Genomic DNA, 6,742 nt, shown 5'->3' on the forward strand with positions numbered 1-6,742 from the left:
GTGTGTGTGTGTGTGTGTGTGTGTGTGTGTGTGTGTGTGTGTGTGTGAGTGCGAGAGCTGGTTTTAGCTGCGAAACAAAGCCACAGTCAACCCCCCCCTCCTCGCACGCAACACAAAAGCTTCGACAGTTTGGACGGAGCTGTGCAGATCTGACTGGCAGCTCTGGATGTGAAGCTAACCGAGGCTCAGAGAAAGTGACATGTTTTCAGAGAAAGACCCTGAAAACATGTCACTTTTTAGGGGGGGGTCAAGTGATTTCTGAACTGAGCTGCCGCTACTGCAATGGAGTAGAGATGGTGCCTCATCAAAGATGTTTATGGCCTGTCGATGTCAATAGTTTGTTCCTTCTTTTCCTCCTACTGTAGCTTGTTTCCTCCCCTCCTTAATTCTTCCCATTCAACTCCCAACCCCAGTTAACCCAGGTTAAGCCTGGCTCAGATCAACAGGCTTTAGCGTGGCCCTTTAAACTTGGCTGTGTAGGACTTGTACGGAGGAACCTCCAGATGCAGTGTAAACAGGTCCCTGATCTAAAGGCCACAATCTTCAATCTGAAAGATGACCCACCAAGTCACCTCTGGAGTTTCAGTTCCACCACCAGGCTGATGCTGGATGTTCTCCTTGCGGTCCCTGTATGGATCCTTTAGCTTTTACTGGATTGGTTAGAATGAAAAGTCTGACTAAGAAATGAATCCATGTTTAGCGTTTAGATTGGGAAGCAGCGAGCCTGGCTCTGTCCAAATTTTAGCATACTTATGAGCACCTCTAAAGCTCACTAATCCATACTAATCGATTCATGTTTTATTTCATACAAACAAAGTGTTTAGTTTATTAGTTTAGTTTATTAACTGGATCCCCATTAGCTGACGCCTTAGCGGCCGCTAATCGTCCTGGGGTCCACAGAAAGGACAAAACGTAATACATACAAAACGTGCAAAACATGACGTGAAACAAACATTTAAAAATATACAATCAGAATAATGAAAAATAGAAAAATAAAAAAATAGTATAGTCAGATACAGTCAAAGTGCAGTCAAAGACTAGGATGTATATTGTCATAACCGACCATATACACAGTGCATCCATAATTTATACAAAGAAGGATCAGGAGACTACAAAAGCAATGGAAAACATCAAGTGGTTAGTTGTCTGAGGTGAGCCTTTAATTGTTTTTTAAATGACAGATTATTACCTGTATGAGTTATATGAGGAGGTAGTAAGTTCCAAGCAGTAATTGCACGAAAAATAACTGTACGTTTGAGGAGGTTTGTTCTTGGGGTTGGAGGTATCAAGTGACCTGAGCTAGCATTCCTTGTGTGATGGTTATGTCTGTTACATGTGTGTTGTAACTGATTGAAGAAATAGTCAGGAGACTGCTACAAATAAACAGAAAACTGGAGCACATACACTGCAGTCATTGAGGGAAATGGGGAACAGAGACAGAAACAGGGGGGGGGGGGGGGCTGAGCTCAATTTCTAAACAACTAACCCTCAACTGTCCCAGAGCACACTATTGAGAAGCCTGCTGGGACCAACAGAAACACTGAGCTCTGTTGTCCAGGCCTGGGAGTGGCGAGTGTGTGTGTGTGTGTGTCTCAAAGTACCCACTGTGACCATTACGCTTTTGCATTCCTACAAACACAGTGACAGGCACTTCCATACCAACTGGCATCGTCTACATGCACCTCCATCAGCCAATAGTGGTGCTTGCATGGACACTTATTACAAACACTCAAACTACTTGTTTCAGTCGTCAAGTCTCACACGCACATGATGAAATCACACACACACACACACACACACACACACACACACACACACACACTTGGGCTGTTTCTTTTCTCACAGCTGTGTTCAAATATCAAACAGCCCGCTGAGAGAGAACAAACACACTGACGAGGAAAGATTAGCTGGTCACAGAGGGTGCCCGCACGCACGCACACACACACACACACACACACACACACACACACACACACACACACACACACACAGACAGAGAAACGTACGCACAGGTTCCGCTCAGATGTGAAGTGATTGCGACAAATTACAAAAGGCTACATGGCTTGACCTCACAGCAGAGCAGTGGCAGCAGAACTTCAAGTCAAAACAAAGGGTCCTGAATAAAAACAGAGATTAAAGCCAAAGTAAAGGAAACAGCAGCTTTAAGTGTTTTAATAGACTGTTTATGCACAGTGAGCCAGCAGAACTGCTTCAGTGTGCTTTGGCACTGATTATAGAAAGAACTGAACTCTGAGGCAACGATGGGACATGAAGTGGATGCTTCTCCGAGGGAGTGGACGTGCTCCTAACGCAAGCTACATATTTAATCGACATGTGTTTCCTTTATTTTGAAAGGGTGTTGCAGCTCATATTAGTTGGTAAAAAGGTCAGAATCTACTATGTTCTTGAAGGCAGCACTGTGGATGAGGACCTGGGGTTGGACATCAGTAGAGGTGAGGACGAAAGCGTGTTTTAGTCCAGTGCGAACCAAGAGGCCCAAGGTGACGGCGAGTCGGGCTAGTCAGCCATTTAACTAGTCAGCCAACTGCACATTCACCAAACAAGTGTTCCAGCCAGCTAGCAGGCCTGCAAACCAGGCAGGGTGAAGAACCGACCCCGGTCCGGAGTCTCGCATATTTGTAGCGTCGGGGGATTCGAAACTGAACCCAGTGAAAACACATCTGGTTTAAAAATATGAGGAAAAAAAAAAAGGCGGACTGGTTTATGTATGCCGGGGCGGGCAGGACTTGGACCGCTGCCTTGTTTCTAAACAGGCAGGCGGCCAGAGAGGTTCCGCAGCACTGAAGGATGCCACGGCTGACTGAGTGACTGTTTCCAGCCCGCTTATGTACGCACAGTTTGATCCCCCGGGGACAGCCTGGCTCGGCAAGGCTCTTCTCTGTTGCACCTTGGGACTGCACGGAATTCAACTCAAACACTTAAAAGAGGAGAAAAGCAAAGCCACCACCTTCAGATAATAAACCCATCTGCTACACAGGATTTGCTTCGGGGGTTTTAAATGAATATTCTAAGACCAATTGAAATCCTATTGTCTAACCTCCCTTCACAGAGAGATCAGAGGTCAGGGTCGGCTACAGGATAGTGCACAAGTGGAGCTGATGGGGACAGGGTTTTCAGCACGGTGGAGGACTTTTCAACACTGGATGATTTCCTTTGAAATCAACAGGAGAATAATCTTCACATAGTGGCTCACCAATAATACAAGCAAACGGGTCGGGAACAACTATTCCTGCTCTCATGACATCATCTAGAATGCTAGAAATGTTGTATGTACCATGTTAGTTCGTATAAAGGCCTATTCACAGTTACTACAGCACCGCTGATGTGTTCTGTGACTCCGGGCCAGCAGAGATGCTGCGATGTGAAACGCTGGTTGGAATGAAGTCATTTGGCCAGATGCCTGTTTCCATCTGAGGCCAGAGGAAACCGTTAGCCCGCCACTGCCTTTTTTCCCACCATCGTATCGCTCGCTCTCTCTCTCTCACACACACACACACACACACACACACACACACACTCTCACACACACACACACGCTTGTCCTTGCCGTTTTGCCCCTCCGGTGAAAAGAAGAGCTGACATCAGGTACAAGTTTAGAACGTGACAATGGACTAAAGAGGGGTGTTACACACACCAGAGCAATCCACTTCAGAGATATTTTCCTCTCAGTGCCTCCCGCTCTGATCTGCTCCGCTTGTGGAAGTCACAACCAGCAGACAGCATGGCGGTCCATGTGACATACTGTAGGACGTGTCCAGTGGTTATTAGTTTAATACTCATCAAGCAATAGGAAGTGGCTCCGTTTTGAGTCGTTTGAATCCGACTAAAAGGGAAGGAGTCTTTGTCTGTTCTTTTGATTTTCTCAACCACCGTTCGTCCGATCTACTTCACACTTAGTGGGTGTGATGCTGACGATCCAAGGAAGTGCAGTGTCGAGTGCAAGCTCTTGAGATCTACGGGAAATATCTTTTTGTAGTGCGTTATGAACACACTGTGTTGCGTATTGAGAGGGGACCCCTACTGACTGCTGGGTACACATCACTCTCCATCGATGTTTGTCTGAGCTTTTGCAGCTAAATGACTCGCACATACTCTAGCACTGCTCGAGTATGCAGCTATGTCACGACAGGTGTATTGCTGTGTGTATCGTTGGACCCAAGGAAGGGCAGTGGGGAGCGTGAAGTTATTTGGACGAGCGGTTTCCCGAGAAAGCAGCAAGCAGCAAACACCGGAGGCCAAGCAGTCGACAGCTCGTTCAGAACAAACACGTTTTGGATCGAATGTGGACACGGGAGGAAGTCAAGCAGCTTCAGAGTGTCCCCAAGAGGATAGTTCATATGAATCCCACTGCTTTTCTTGGCAAGTCCCGCCCTGTGTGGCATTCAAGGATCGGCCAGGCATCCAGGCACGCTGAGGTACCGGTAACCTGATTTGATTGGGTCCTATACCCTGACCAATGGGCTGTCCTGAGCCTGAATACTCGCGGTCAGAACCAGCGTGGAATAGGCCTACACTCTGGTTCATGGGAAAAACACCAGACTTCTTAGGCTTGGTAAGCAACCTGGAGCTCCTAACTGAAAGGGCCCTTAACAGCTATAGATTTTTTCAGATGTTTAGATATGAAACATGTTTTTATGTTACTATTCTAACTTGTTACACCTTGAAGTAACATACAAAAGGCCCCAAAACAGCTACAAATATGTAACACATCTGTATAGCCTACTTCTCACTTTGTACTTCTACTTCAGGGGAAAAAACTGGAGCACTACATTTACCTGACAGATTGGTTATAATGCAGATTCAGATTTGTCTGACAAAATAAAACTGTTGAAGTATATTGCATTATTATTCATTAAACGTTCCAGCATCATAGAACTGAAAGCTACACGAGACGTTAACTCTACCCTTCAGGCAACGTTAGCGCAACGTTCCCAGAACTGAAAAAAGAGAGAGAGAGAAATGTCCCAACTCTGCAGTGTGACAGGACATCAGTGGGCTTTCTGTTCTGCATTAGCTTTATAGTTTTTCTGCACTAGTCCGTCAAGTACCCACTATCCTGACCAAGTACCCCGCGGAAAGAGACCTTAAACTGTCCGAGCCTCATTGAGTTTCATACAGTGATTCCACAGAGACGGACAGAGCGCAGGCATCTGTCTTGGTTCTTACAGCGTATACCCACGCGCCGCACATCCACAGAACCGCACTCCACCCCGAAATAATCAGCACTCTGTGTCTGGAGGGCCGCTATCAACAACCATGTAATCATCTTCCAGGGTGCAACACAGCCGAACGCCATCACAACATCTCTGGCAGACGAGTACAGGTTCGCAAAAAAAACCAAACATGTTGGGGCACTTTGTGACAGATGTGATCGCGTTTTATTTCAGAGAAGACTTTTTTTTCTCTGGGCAGCTTTTAAGAATAATTGAGATGAGGAATTTAAACAGTCTCAAAAACAGTCTTGAGGAGCTTGATCTGCTGAACCGTTTCATGGATCTCTCTTTAACGGACTTAATTTCATGCAACAGTGTCGTTAATTACCGCTGACCTCTCTTTTTATGAGTTACTTTTACGGTTTCAGTCCTGCTTTTATTGGTTCCCCATCAGCATTTTTATCTGTTTCAAGCACTTAACAACTGTGTTTTTCAAAGTCTCCGCTCAAGTGGCTGTTATTACTGTAGCAGTTAGCGGTATTATCGTACCGAGCAACTTTTTGGAAGTGCGGATAGGTGGCCTACCTTTATCAAAACCACGTCTACGGCTCTCTCCCCTTTGGCACGGAGGCTGTACCTCCGCTTGTGTCGCTCGTACATTTTTCCCTGAAATATCCAGAGCAGACTGAACCGAACAGCAGAAGAAAAAAATATCCAGCAGCAGCTCTGTGTCGAGGAGAGCCGAAGCAGTCTGCTGTGAAGCTTCACATCTGGCCACAGTAGCAGCCCTCCACCAAACTCCAGCTCTACTCCACTCCCTCCTTCTCCTCCTCCCTCCCTCCCTTTTCATTCCCTGTCGCCTCTCAACTTCTCCTGACTCATGCCTTCTCTCTCTCTCTCTCTCTCTCTCTCTCATCCTGTAAACCAGCCAGCCGAAGCAGTACATTGTTAGGAGTTTGACAGATGACAATGGGGCATTATTAGTTATCACTTAACGCGATCAGATTTCATGCTGTTGAGATTAGACCCCCCCCTGCACTGGAGGTGGACGTGCATGAGGCCACCCCCATGAGGCGCCCCTCTGGGTGTGATTTGCACATCTCTCAGATGATAGATATGGCATTGCTTGCATATTCCTACACAAGGGGGCAGAGCCAGAATGGGTCAGTTACTCACCAGCTCAGATTGCACTTCAGTTTATTTTTTCCCACCACCACATGTTGTGTTGTGTTGTTCTGCAATCATCCGTACAGGTGGGTGTAAGGCTGATGTATTCAAATACGGAGAGAGGGGGGGTGGGGACGGCAGACACACACGTTTCTGTATATACAGCTGTACAAAAATTTTTTTAAAGTTATACTTTTCTTCCCTTGTCATTGTGATTAATTATGACAAAAATAACATACAGGATATTTTCCAAAAAGAATAACAAATGTGCACCCCCACCACCTCCAAAATCAATTATTTTAGAGACCGTGGTTGAGGACTTCGTGGGTGATATTATGACCCATGTGAACCTTGCACAGAAGAGGTGAATCCCGGCAGCCGCAAACAAATATATATATATA

At 46.1% G+C, this 6,742-nt stretch overlaps 1 protein-coding gene across 9 annotated transcripts in view; it reads right to left on the bottom strand.

Moving 5' to 3' along the window:
• akap13 (A-kinase anchoring protein 13) overlaps window positions 1-6,742 on the bottom strand; it is a 93,394-nt gene that overhangs the window by 46,239 nt on the left and 40,413 nt on the right. The gene's annotated exons all lie outside the window — the stretch shown is intronic.

The sequence above is a fragment of the Anarrhichthys ocellatus genome, unplaced genomic scaffold (assembly GCF_004355925.1).
Source record: "Anarrhichthys ocellatus isolate YVR2014 unplaced genomic scaffold, GSC_Weel_1.0 scaffold8, whole genome shotgun sequence".
Classification (NCBI taxonomy): domain Eukaryota; kingdom Metazoa; phylum Chordata; class Actinopteri; order Perciformes; family Anarhichadidae; genus Anarrhichthys; species Anarrhichthys ocellatus.